Source organism: Capsicum annuum, chromosome 8 (assembly GCF_002878395.1).
Source record: "Capsicum annuum cultivar UCD-10X-F1 chromosome 8, UCD10Xv1.1, whole genome shotgun sequence".
Taxonomy (NCBI): domain Eukaryota; kingdom Viridiplantae; phylum Streptophyta; class Magnoliopsida; order Solanales; family Solanaceae; genus Capsicum; species Capsicum annuum.
The window spans coordinates 16,019,355-16,034,212 of NC_061118.1; positions in this window are offsets into that span (position 1 = coordinate 16,019,355).

Below are 14,858 nucleotides of genomic sequence, written 5' to 3' on the forward strand. Positions count from 1 at the left end.
ATCAATTATTGTTACGAATTTTCTTGGGACAAGATTTGCCTTTAAAGTAAAAATTATAGAACAACTCATAAATCAAGGCACAATGTGGTAGTGTTAAGTCTTGCTTGTGGAGCATCACTTGTTTTTTGAAAATCCTTGAGTTAAGTCTTGTTTCTAAGGCAAGAGTTATAGAACATCTCATAAATAAAAAAAACAGTATGGTAGTGTCAACATTTGTCCATTGGGCGTAACTTGTTCTTCTGGAAGGTTTTTGGGCTAAGTTTTGTCATAGAGGCAAGACTAATACAACATCACATAAATTAAGACACAATATAATAGTGTCAACTCTTATCCATGGAACGTAACTTGTCAGCTAAGTCTTACCTCTAAGGCAAGAGTTATAGAATATCTCATAAATCAAGACACGATGTGGTAGTGTCAACTCTTGCCCATGGGGCGTAACTTGCTATTTGGAAGTCCTTGGACTAATTCGAGCCTCTAAGGCAAGAGTTATAAAACATCTCATAAATCAAGACATAGTGTGATAGTGTCAACTCTTACCCATGGGGCATAACTTGTTTAAAAGTCCTTGGGCTAAGTTTTGTCTCTAAAACAAGAGTTATAGAACATCTTATGAATCAAAATATAATGTGATGGCATCAACTCTTACCCATGGGGCGTAACTTGTTATTTGAAAGTCCTTGGGTTAAGTCTTACCTCTAATGCAAGAGTTATAGAATATCTCATAAATCAAAACACAGTATGGTAATGTCAACTCTTGCCCATGGGGCACAACTTGTTACTTAAAAGTCCTTGGTCTAAGTCTTGCCTCTAAGGGAAGAGTTATAAAACATCTCATAAATCAATACACAATGTGGTGGTGTCAACTCTTTCCCATGGGGCATAAGTTATTGTTTGATGGTCCTTAGGCTGAGTCTTACCTCTAAGATAAGAGTTATAGAGCATTTTATAAGTAAAAAATACAATGGGTTAGTGTTGACTCTTGCACAATATACATAAATTATTTGAAAATTCTTGGGATAAGTCGTTCCTTCAAGGCGAGAGTTGTAGAACATCTCATAAATAAAGACATAAAGTGGTAGTGTCAACTCTTGCTCGTAGGGCACAATTTATTTTTGAGAGTCATTAAGCTAAGTCTTACCTCTATGGCAAGAGTTGTAGAATATCTCATAAATAAAGACATAACGGTCTTGCCTCTATGGCAAGAGTTGTAGAATATCTCATAAATAAAGACATAACGTGGTAGTGTCAACTCTTGTCCGTGGGGCATAATTTGTAGTTTGAAAGTTTCTGAGCTAAGTATTGCCTCTAAGGCAAGAGTTATAGAGTATCTCATAAATGAAGACATAACGTGGCAAAGTCAACTCTTGCCCATGGGGCATAATTTGTAGTTTGAAAGTCCTTAAGCTAAGTCTTACCTCTAAGACAATAGTTGTAGAACATCTCATAAATGAAAACATAATGTGGTAGAGTCAACCCTTGCCGATAAGGCGTAATTTGTTGTTTGAAAGTCCTTGAGCTAAGTTTTGCCTCTAAGGTAAAAGTTATAGAATATCTCATAAATTAAAACACAATGTGGTAATGTCAACTCTTGCCTATGAAACATAACTTGTTGTTTGAAAGTCACAAGTCTTGACTCTACAATGTGGTAGTGTTAACTCTTGGCCATGAAACGTATCTTGTTGTTTGAAAGTCATAAGTCTTGCCTTTATTATGTGATAGGTGTAATGACTCTCATGGTCATTTTTCTGTATTTTAACTTGTTTTCGATATGCAGAGCTTTTCTATAACTGTCCGAAGTTATTTATGACTTATTGAGACTGATAGTTTGGTTCTCAGGCAGTTCGTTTGAAAATTTTAGCTATATCAAAATATATTGTGGATTATTTAATTTAATTTGGCATTTGGTAGAAATGTAACTTATTACCCTTCTAGAATATTTTTAACTTGTATAAAAAAATTCTTTAGTTATGATATGTTTATATTACTTTATAACAGCTTTATATAATCTATTAACATTTTGAGCGGAGATAGTAAATTTAAAGATGTTAAAATATTACAATTATATAATAAAGGTTTTATTAGAAATAGTTTTCTTTTAATTATGGTATATTCAAATTTTTATATTTATTTTACCACGAACCTATGCAATACCTAATTACATAAGTAAAGAAATTTAAATATTTGGATGTTTCCACCTATATTTCACGTGGAGGAAAAATGGGTGGGCAACACTTTGAATGCATGTTAAGATGTTCCCATTAAGAAACACATCAAGTAATACCCAAAAATGGGTATAGCTAGATATATTTGATTATCTCATTTTATTTACTTAAAAGGCTTTATTAGTTAACTTCTAGATTTCTTAACTATTAACTTGTTTTAAAAGATTCAAGTTTTTCTGACAATTGCTTGTTATGTATATCAATATATGTGTATTATTAGCTTCAAGGTTGGAATATTAATTATATGGTTGAACCTTCTTGACTGCTATTCCTTAGATTTCAGTGATCCTTTTACAAGAATGGCAAATAAATCTTTTTGAAATTGACAACTTTTTATGAAAATAGGTATAAAAGTACCCTAGAACATCTTCCGATATTTTAAATATATGCTTCAGTACATAATTCTTCAAGATGAATATTTAGTGAAAAAAAGTTTAGATGGTATATGTGATCAGGGAAAGAAAATTAATTATTTCAAGCTCGGGTTTTAGTTGCACTATTCGGAAGCTTCGCAAAAAGACATTTTAGCTTTGGCGTCCAGGTAGGCTAGGCTTACCCTACCTTTAGATTGAGCTTATTTACTGAAATTGTGAACTATTATGCTAGCTTTGGATAAGTACTTGTAGTTGCGTATTATTTGATATATATAACATATCTTATTTATCCGAATTAGGACCCCATTCTAGTAAATTTTGGTATTTTGTTTTAAATATAATATAGCGTTTATTACTTTAGGACGTAAAATTAAATTGTAAAACCTTGAATTTATCTCTTTTTAATTAAGATTTGCGAATGGTTATTTAGACGTATTTTAACTTCTATTCATGTTCAGTATATACTTTATTTTTGTCATTAATTGTGAATTTTGGTACCATGTTGACATTGTTATGGTATGGTATGGATTTTAATATTACAATTGGGTATGATTACTATGAGTTTCAGTTCGAGTTCGATATTTGATTATGGTTATGGTTACTATGAGTTTCGGTTCGAGTCTGACATCTGACTATGGTTGTGGTTCCTTTGATTTTCAATTCGAGTCCAGCATCTAATTATGATTGTGGTTCTTTTGAGTTCCGGTTCGAGTCCGGCATCTGATTATGAAATCTAGTGTATATTATATATGTGGCCTATCATTATTACCCATTATGTTCGGTTCGAATCTGGCATGTGTCCTCTTGTTATTATCCATCACTACCGATTTGAGTCCAGTATATGGCCTCTCGTTACTACCCATTGGTACCGGTTCAAGTCTAGTGCACATTTGGATGACTATCATGATTTTTATGGATTGGCTCAGTTACAGATTGTTTACGTTTATTTTCTTTTTCTACCGGCTTATGAAGGTATGGTTAGGTTAATTACCTTCTTCAGTATGCCTAGCGGGCTTATGGGGGACCATTTAGTTTATGTTTGATTTGTCTGTAATTACTACATTATTTATTTTATGTATCACTTAAATTTATTCATTTATCTCATTGGCGTAGCTTGGCAGTTGTTTACCTTTATGTCTGTTTTTACTGGTGACTTAGATTACGTGCTTGCATTGTAGTTATATCTTTTCTGTATTGAGCTCAATAGGCCGATGATGCCTACTGAGTACCTGTTGCTTTGGTACTTATACTACACTTCTGCATCTTTTTTCTGATGCAGATCCGAATCACAGCAGCCGACATTGATGTGATTCCTACTTTCCAGTAGATTCAGAGTATAGTGAGCTTACTGTTGTTCGAGGCTGATCCTCTTTTATCTACTCTAGTTCAGTCTTTTGTACTCGAGACTGTTTGTATATATTGGGTATATTTTGGATTCTGTCTAGTACTCAGGGTATATTTTAGTAGTAACTCTAATACCGACCTTACCAGGTTATGGGAGGGATTTCTTTGTGTATTTGATCCTCTTTTCTTCCCTTGTTTTAATACATGGTATATGTTTAGTTTTTGTTTGTTACTTGTTATTACTATTGCTATCATTATACGCAATCTAATCTGATTTTTGCTTATTAGCCCATTACTTATTATTCCGGACTATAGCTTGGCTTGCCTACTGGGGATAAGGTAAGCATCATCATGACTAAAGAAATCAGGTCGTGACAGCTTGGTATCAGAGCTTAAGTTTCACCGGTATTATTGGTACTAGAGCCAATGTTTAGTCGAGTTCTGCGGATCAACATGGAGACATCTGTATCCTATCTTCGGGAGGCTACAGAGTATTTTTAGGGAACAATCTTACTTTCTTGATCCATTTTCGTATGTTGGGTCTGAGTTGGTTGTAATTTTTATTGGTTCACTCTTATGCTGATAGCTAGGATGCGAGGTTCAAGAGGTGGGGATAAGGACCTCGGGTCCGCTTCTAGAGTTCCAATTAGGGTTCGAGGTCGACCTAAAGGTTGGGGGTAGGATAGAGCAGCAGCCCCAGTTCGAGAACAAACCAGGAATCCATCACTTGATCTTGTTATAGCTCCGGGGACTAAGAGAGCTCCAAGTACTCCACCACAACAACAGGTGGGCCAGGGGGCATTCCAGGCTTCACCTTTCTTTATATCTTCATCGATTCTTTAGGATGTATTGGTACAGTTATTGGGGCTAGTTAGCGGTCCACCGATCGAGGGAGCTCAACCAGCAGCACAGAGTGGAGTTGATTTAGGGGCACAACCTACGATAGTGGCACCTAGGGTAGAGGTTCCACCAACACCAGTAGTCCTACAATCGGTAATAGACCAGCCAGTTATGTCTTTAGAAGAGCAGAAAATATTGGGCCAATTTTTGAAATTGACACCACCATATTTGCTGGGACCCTAAGAGAGGATGCTAATGAATTTTTATCCAGTTGTGAGGAGCGGTTGTGGAATTTGGGGTTGGTTGAGGCGCGAGGAGTGAACTTTGTTGCTTATCAGTTCAACACGGCAGCGAGGAGGTGGTGGAGAGATTATCTTGACTCCAGGCCAGTTGGATCTCCACCAGTGACTTAGAATCAGTTCACAGAGGTTTTCTTCGGGAAGTTTATGCTTCGCAGCATGCGTGAGCATATTCGAGATGAGTTTATAGCATTGAGACAGGGCTCTATGTCTGTGATTGAGTATGAGGAAAGATTCTATGAGTTAGCCAGGCACGCCATTATGATTCTGCCTATAGAGTATGAGCGGATTCGATGCTTCGTCAGGGTATTGAGATTATCACTTCGTAGGGCTACACATAGTTTGGTGACTTCAGGAAAGTCTTATTTTGATATAGTTGAGCATGTTTATTCTATAAAGAAGATGGATCATGAGGCCCAAGGGGGCAACGATAAGAGACCACGTTACTAGGGAAGCTATAACGATTCACAGTTCACAAGAGGATTTCACGACAAGTACCCCCAACAGCAGTGTTCTCAGCATTAAGGTCAGCCTAGTCAGCCAGTCCAGGCATCACTTCAAATATTAAATAGGGGTCAACTTGGTTTTAGTAGTTCCAGTGATCAGAGCAGTAGCCAGATTCAGGGGGGTGTTCAGTCAGGATCATCGAGTTAAGGTGGCTATTCAGGATCTGTCAGACCTTTTAAATAGAGTAAGGTCATGGGGAATGTTATGACTGTGGGGTTATTGGTCACTTCGCCCGTGTGTGTCCTTATCATAGGATGAATGAGCATTCAGTTTTGACTGCACAGCCGATTAGGTCAGTACCACTGTTAGGTAGGAATGATGCATAGAGTCGTGGGGATGGTCCCCAAGGCTCTAAAGGTGGTCAGGTAGGCACCTAGTCCAGTAGTGGATAGGGTTATTAGTATGTTGTACTAGTTAGATCCGAGTTTGAGGCTTCGGGTGCTGAGATCACAGGTATGGTTTTTATGCCGTCAGCCAGCTTCTACTTTGTTTGATTCCGATTCTATATTTTCATATGTTTATGCTTATTTTGCATCGCGGTTGGTTTCATGTTTGGAGTCTTGGCACATTTGGAGTCTTATTCTGTGCCATTGCATATAACTATCCTTCTGGGTGATTCTTTAGTAGTGGATCGGGTATATAGATTGTGTTTGGTGATCGTTCGGGAGTTTGATACTCAGTTTGATCTCATTGTGTGGCAGGATTTTGTTAGTCGTGTATTGATGGGGATTATTTTTTCGTTCCGTCTAGGAGACTGATATTTATGAGTTATGAGTCATCTCATGCTTATGTTTGGGATTTTAGTGTCGAGAGTCTATTGTATGACTCCGTCCCGGTGGTTCGCAAGTTTCTTGATGTGTTTTCGACCAACCTACATGGCCTTCCTCCCGAGCATGATATGTGCACCCAGTATCCCTACTTATTTGAGCCCTTAAGTATGTCCTTATGCTTTACTTTTGCGAACAAAAGTCCTTTTAGTAGTGGATGTTGTAATGACCTTCACGGTCATTTTTCTGTATTTTAACACATTTTTGATGTGCAAAGCTTTTCTATAACTGCCCTAAGTTATTTATGACTTTTTGGGACTGATAGTTCGGTTCTCAGGCAGTTCGTTTGACAATTTTAGTTATATCAAAATATATTATGGATTATTTAATTTAATTTGGCATTTGGCGGAAATGTAATTTATGACCCTTCTAGAATATTTTTAACTTGTATAAAAAAAATTCTTTAGTTATGATATGTTTATATTACTTTATAACAACTTTATATAGTCTATTATCCCCCCGTTTAAAAAAGAACGACCTACTTTCCTTTTTAGTTCGTTTTAAAATGAATGGCCCTTTTCCGTTTTTTATAATACTTTAATTTCAACTTTACACATGGCATGCTTAAAACCACAAGATTGAAGGGCATTTTGGTACATTTAACACAACTTTAATTTAGGATCACAGGAATCAAAAGTCTTCTTTACTTTCTTAAACTCCGTGTCAAGTCAAACTAGGTCATTCTTTTTGAAACGGAAGGAGTAACATTTTAAGCGGAGATAGTAAATTTAAAGATGTTAAAATATTACTATTATATAATACAAGTTTTATTAGAAATAATTTTCTATTAATTATGGTATATTCAAATTTTTATATTTATTTTACCATGAACCTATGCAATACCCGATTACATAAGTAAATAAATTTAAATATTTGGATGTTTCCACCTACACTTCACGTGGAGGAAAACTGGGTGGACAACACTTTGAATGCATGTTGAGATGTTCCCACTAAGAAACACATCAAGTAATACCCAAAAATGGGTATAGCTAGATATATTTGATTAGCTTATTTTATTTATTTAAAAGGCTTTATTAGTTAACTTCTAGATCTGTAACTATTAATTTATTTTAAAAGATTCAAGTTTTGCCGACAATTGCTTGTTATGTATATCAATATATGTGTATTATTAGCTTCAAGGTTGGAATATTAATTATATGGTTGAACCTTCTTGACTGTTATTCCTTAGATTTCAGTGATCTTTAACAAGAAAGACAAATAACCTTTTTTGAAATCGACAACTTTTCATGAAAATAGGTACAAAAGTACCCTAGAACGTCTTCCTATATTCCCCTATATTAGAAGTGGGAGTAGAGCTGCTGAAGCAGACTCTACTCCATCAACATCCCTGCTTGTCACCTGTTTCCTCCGTGATTTTATTATATCACCCTTAATTAATTATTATATGATATTTAAGTATTAAAAAATTAATAATATTTAATAAAAAAAGATAAAATAGATATTTATGACATTTCTTCTTCAGCTACTTCAACCACAATTTTTTATATTACCCCTAATTAATTATTATAAGTCATCTAAATATTAAAAATTAATCATATTTAATAAAAAGGATAAAATAGATAAAAAATGATAAATTAACTCTTGATGTTTTGAATTAATTTGACATCTTATATGAGGTCCACTTAAATATTTTTCGTAAGTATTTTTTATAGTAGTTTTACCATATTACTTTTAATTAGTTATTATGAGTCATTTAAGACATGCCTACTTCTATATTCCAATCGTGGTATTAGGTTGACTCTCAAAATTATATTACTGTCGCTTAAATTGGAATAGAAGAAAAATTATTATAAATCACAATAATTAAAAACTACATTATTTTTAAAATATAATTGACGATCAATGCCACAAACGTTTGAACGAGGAGAGTATTATAAATTAGCTAACCACATAAAATAGTAGATTATAATATCAAAAACGTATTATTAACTACATTAGTTAACAACTTAAAATATCTAAAAAATAATTAATCTGTTATATGTTTCAAAAAATATATTATTTAAAAATTACATAAAAAGTATTATAAATTACAATAGCTAACAATTTAAAATATCTAAGAAAAGTAATTTATATTTCAAAAAAATAAGTAAAAAGTATATTAATCACAATAATTAACAACTTAAAAAAATTTAATAAATATATAATATTTGATTGAATCTTGAAATTTTATGGGTGTCATATTAACAACTTAAAATATTATTGTTATACAAATTACTTTAATCTAAATATAATAATATATGTCTAACTACTAATTTATCAACTAAACAAATAACTCTTTTAATTAAATGATAAAATTATACATAACGCAGTATTTTTAAGTATTAACATTGGGTCCGTGCGTAGCACGTCAAAGCCAACTAGTTTTAAATATATGCTTCAGCACATAATTCTTCGAGATGAATATTTAGTGAAAAAAATGTTTAGATGGTATACATGATCAGCGAAAGAAAATCAATTATTTTAAGCTCGGATTTTTGTGGCACTATTCGAAAGCTTCGTGGAAAGACATTTTAGCTTTGGCATCCAAGTAGGCTAGGCTTACCCTACCGTTAAATTGAGCTTATTTACTGAAATTGTGATCTATTATGCTAGCTTTGGATAAGTACTTGTAATTCCGTATTATTTGATATATATAACATGTTTTATTAATTCGAATTAGGACTCCGTTCTAGTAAATTTTGGTATTTTATTTTTAATATAATATAGCATTTATTACTTTAGGACGTAAAATTAAATTGTAAAACCTTGAATTTATCCATTTTAAATTAAGATTTGCGAATGGTTATCTAGACGTATTTTAGCTTCTGTTCAGGTTTAGTATATACTTTATTTCTGTCATTAATTGTGAATTTTGGTACCACGTTGAAATTGTTATGGTGTGGTATGGATTTTAATATTACAATTGGGTATGGTTACTATGAGTTTTGGTTCGAGTCCAATATCTGATTATGGTTATGGTTACGTTGAGTTCCGGTTCGAGTCCGGCATTTGACTATGGTTGTGGTTCCTTTGAGTTCCGACATCTGATTATGATTGTGGTTCTTTTGAGTTCCGATTCGAGTCCGACACCTGATTATGAAATCTGCTGTATATTATATATGTGGCCTATCGTTATTACCCATTATGTTCGGTTCAAATCCGACATGTGTCCTCTTGTTATTATCCATTACTACCAGTTCGAGTCTGATATCTGGCCTCTCGTTACTACCAATTGGTGTTGGTTCAAGTCCGGTGCACATCTGGATGACTATCATGATTTCTTGGGATTGACTCAGTTACATATTATTTACGTTTATTTTCTTTAATTGCTACTTGTGTGTCCCACCTGCTTATAGGGGTATGGTTGAGTTAATTGTCTTCTTCAGTAATGGGGGCCAGTTAGGTTATGTTGTGTGCCTAGCAGGCTTATGGGGGCCTAGTTAGGTTAAATTTGATTTATCTGTAATTACTACGTTATTTATTTTCAGTATCACTTAAATTTATTCCTCTATCTCATTGGTGTAGCTTGATAGTTGTTTACATTTCTGTTCGTTTTTACTGGTGACTTAGATTACGTCCTTGCATTGAAGTTATATTTTTTCTATATTGAGCTCAGTCGGCCGATGATGCCTACTGAGTACCTGTTGATTTGGTACTCATACTACACTTCTACACCTTTTTCCTGATGCAGATCCGAGTCGCAGCAGCCGATATTGACGTGATTCCTACCTTCCAGTACTGATTCAGAGCATGGTGAGCTTACTGTCGTTCGAGGCCGATCCTCCTTTATCTACTCTAGTTCAATCTTTTGTACTTGAGACTGCTTATATATATTGGGTATATTTTAGATTCTGTTTAGCCAAGACAACTTCACAAGAACAACAATTTTCCTCAGCCAAGAATAAGATCTTTAAGAACACTTTTTTTTTAGCAAGGCCAAGATTGATTTTGTTGGAACAAAATCAACCACAAGCTTTGATACCAAATGATACGAAAAACAAAGCTAGAAACTCACACTATAACTAAAGAAAGGAGATGAAGATGATAATAATGACACAAGATGAAACAAGACACAGATTCAACACAAACACAAGAGAAATTGCATAGAAAATAAAGATAGCTAGTGAGACCAAGATTATTACATGATTAAGAACCAAGTGTATTTCAACACTAACCCCTAATGAATGTAATAATCAAAACCACACTCTTACGGTGACCTCCAAGGGAATCAACTCATCTCAAGATCCACCATTTCCAAGCAAAGGTCAATATTAACTTTTCCAAGCCCTATACTAAGGATGACTTTTCCAAGCCCTAACTAAGACTACACTAAGGTGGTCTACTCTCAAGAGAGAGGATTTTCAAGTGTTTCATACATTCATCATTCAATAACTCATGAGAAAAAACCTAAAAAAGACTATATATAGTATATTACAAAAGTAAGACAAAATAACTCCAATGCCCTTAATGAGGTGGGGTGGCCATGGAGTGTTATTTAGACAAGTCTAAATGACCAAAATTCGCTCAAGGCTAAGTGACCAAAATGACCTTAATAAAGGGAACCAAAATCGTGAACCACCAAGTATGGCCCAAACCCAAGAGTCCTCAAGTCATCAAGGCTCCAAGCAATCTTTCATACTCGAGTTTGTTTAATGACATGCTCAAGACGACCCCTCCAAGTATGATCTCGTGCCCTCAATGCGACCAAGGCTTGATTCTTTACGTAATGACTTTGAATGATGTCATTGAAAGCTAAGGCGGCCATTTGACTTGTATCAAAATTTACATTAATAATCATATAATTTCGTGCTTTAAGTAAAATAAATTTAAGGGTAGAGTCGCATGCCTTAATCACCAAGAAATTTGAAGAAGGAATCACCCTTGGAAGCTCTAATTGTCAACCTTGAGAAACCCTAAGTGTTTTTGCTTGAGAGAATTTGAGAGAGCCTTGAGAGTTATTTTGATTATGTTATGAATGATAATGGGGTATCCAATAGGGTTTTAAGTTGTGGGTTGCTGTTGGGGAAAAGGGAAAATATCCAAAGTACCCTTATTGAAACACTGAAAAATAGTTTTTAGTGACCACGGGTCACCCTATGACTCGTAAGGTCTCGTTACTACTCGTCACCACGAGTCGCAGCCTAGGCAGAAATATCAAGGCCATATACTAGTTACCTTTTAGAAAGCACATTACGACTCGTAATGAGTCTATAAGACTCACAACACCTAGTCGTATTCAGGACAAAACACTTAGGGCATGGCACTGGTTAGCCTACGATTTAGACTATACGACTCGTATAGAGTCTTTTCAACTCGTGACCCCCCAATCGTAACCAAGGCAGTAACTTAGGCAATCTTCACTAGACACCCTGCGATTGGGGTCCTATAATCCGTTAAGCGACCTTATGAATCGTATGGTGAGCCATAGGTTGGACAGTGAGTTCAAAGCTCAAAATTTTCTAGGGGAAAAAATCCAAGGTGTTACATTCTCCCTTCCTTAGGATCATTCATCCCCAAATTATGATATAAGGTATCTATTTGCATAATTTAACATAGAACACAACCACACTTACCTTTAACAAAGAAAAAAAATAGAGATGTTGAAGAATAAACATACCTTTAGCACAATTATCCTAAGCAGAAAATAGGAATGGATATTTCGACTTCATGTCCTCTTTATCTTCCTAAGTGGTTTCTTCAACCTTATGATTCATCTATAGAACCTTCACTGAAGCCACAGTTTTAGTCCGTAGCCGATGGACTAGCCGATCCAAAATTTAACCGAAGCTTCCTCATAGGATAAAGAATCCAAAATGCCAACACTTTCTAAAGGGACAACCAAGGAAGGTTACCCATACATTTCTTTAACATCGAAACATAGAACATCGTATGGATAGAACCCATGTTTTAAGGCAACTCCAACTCACTATCAACATCGCCCATTCTTCTTAAAATCAAGTACGGGCCAACATAACGGGGGCTGAGCTTTCCTTTCTTTTCAAATATTATTACTCCCTTTATAGGAGACACCTTCAAGAATATCTAATCACTAATACCAAACTCCAACTCTCTATGCCTCACATCTGTAAAGGACTTTTGGCGACTTTGGGAGGTCTTAAGCCTATCCCTAATTACTTCACTTTCTCCATAGCCTGATGAACCATGTCAGGACCAAATAACCTCACCTCACCAACTTTAAACCATCCAATAAGAGACCGACATCTTCTACCTTATCAAGCCTCAAATTGAGCCATCTGAATGCTCGCGTGATTATTGTTATTATATGCAAACTGTATGAGATAAAAATGATCAATCCAAATACCACCAAAGTCAATCACACAGGTCTTTAGCATATCCTTCAAGGTCTAAATAGTCCTCTCTGCTTGTCCATCCATCTGAGGGTGGAAAGTGGTGCTAAGGTTCATCTTAGTCCCCAAACCTCTCTAAAAAGAATGCCAAAAGTGCGATGAGAACTACATACCTCAATCAGATATAATGGAAACTAGAGCACCATATAACTTAACGATCTCCTGAATGAAAAGCTTAGCATAATCCTCCGCAGAGAATTAGTCCTCACAAGCAAAAAATGAGCAGACTTGGTCATCCTATCCACAATGACCCAAATAGAATCAAAATGACTATGAGATCGCAGAAGATCGGTAACAAAATCCATACTAATCGCTTCCCATTTCCATACAGGCAACTCAATATCTTGAGACAATCCACCAGTCCTCAAGTGCTCAACCTTCACTTGCTGACAAACCATACACTTAGCCACAAAATTTGCCACATCTCTCTTTATGTTATTCCACCAATAAATCTCCTTCAAGTCATGATACATTTTCGCCAAGCCAGGATGAACAGTACACCGTAACTCATGAGCCTCAACCAAAATCTTTTCCCGCAACCCATTGACATCGAGAACGTATAATCCACCTTGGTACCTCAGAATATCACCACCACTCTTAAAAGCCAAGACTTTTTGTTGATCCACCTCATTCTTAATTTGCATCAAGGTAGGATCCAAAACTTGTTTATATTTTACCTTAGTACCAAGAGAAGACATCGCCACCTCTTGAGCGATCACCCCACCATTCTCTAAATCCAAGAGGCAAACTCCAAAAGTAGCCAAATAGTGAATATCCTTCACTAACCCTCACTTCTCCTCATCAACATGAGATAAGCTCCTCATATATAACTTGCTAAGAGCATCAACATCCATATTAGCTTTACCTAGATGATAATGAAGATTCATATCATAATCCTTGAGTAACTCAAGCCATCTTCTTTGCCAGAGATTCAACTTCTTCTGAGTGAATATATACTGCAATCTCTAATGATTAGAATACATATCAACGTAAACTTCATACAAGTAATGTCTCCAAAGCTTCAAAGAAAAAACCATAACCAACAACTCTAAATCATGGGTCGGATAATTCTTCTCACACACCTTAAGCTGCTTAGAAGCAGACGCTACCACCCTGCTATATTATATCAAAATATAACCAAGTAGCACACGGGATGCATCACAATATACAACGAAACCATCAGTGCCTTCTGGCAGGGTCAAAATAAGAGGAAAAGTCAACTTATCCTTTAATTTCTCAAAGTTACCTTTACAAGCATCCGGCTATAAAAGCTTTACCTTCTTCTGAGTCAACTTAGCAAATAGGGCAGCAATCGAAGAGAAACTTTTAACAAACCTCCTATAATAACTGGATAAACCCAAGAAGCTCTGAATATCGATTGGAGTCGAGGGTCTAGGCCACTTATTAACCACCACAACTTTCTATGGATCCACCATGATCTCCTCACTAGAAACAACATGACCTAGAAGTAACAAAATTCAACTAAAACTCACACTTGGACAATTTAGCATACAAAATTAATCTTTAAAGGTCTACAACACTATACAGAGGTGATTGGCATGATCCTTCTCACTGTTCGAATATACCAGAATAGCGTCAATGAACACAATGGCGAATAAGTCAAGAAACTAACGGAATACCCAATTCATCAGATCCATAAATGTCATTGAGGCATTAGTCAAACCAAAGGACATCACTAAAAACACAAAATAACCGTATCAGATTTTGAAAGAAGTCTTAGGGATATCCACCTCCCTTACTTCAGCTGATGATAACCCGATTTGAGATCAATCTTAGAAAAGTACATAGCAAGCTGGTCAAATGGATCATCAATACTAGAGAGAGGGTACTTATTCTTTACTATCACCTTATTCAACTACCGCTAGTCTATACATCTTCGAAGGGAACCATCTTTCTTGTGCATGAAAAAAATAAGAGCACTCTACTGGGAAACACTAGGGTGTATAAAACCTTTTTCAATGAGGTCTTTCAACTACTGTTTGATTTCTTTCAACTTACACGAAGCAATTTCTTTCAACTTACACGAAGCCATTCTATAAGGAGGGATAGAGAT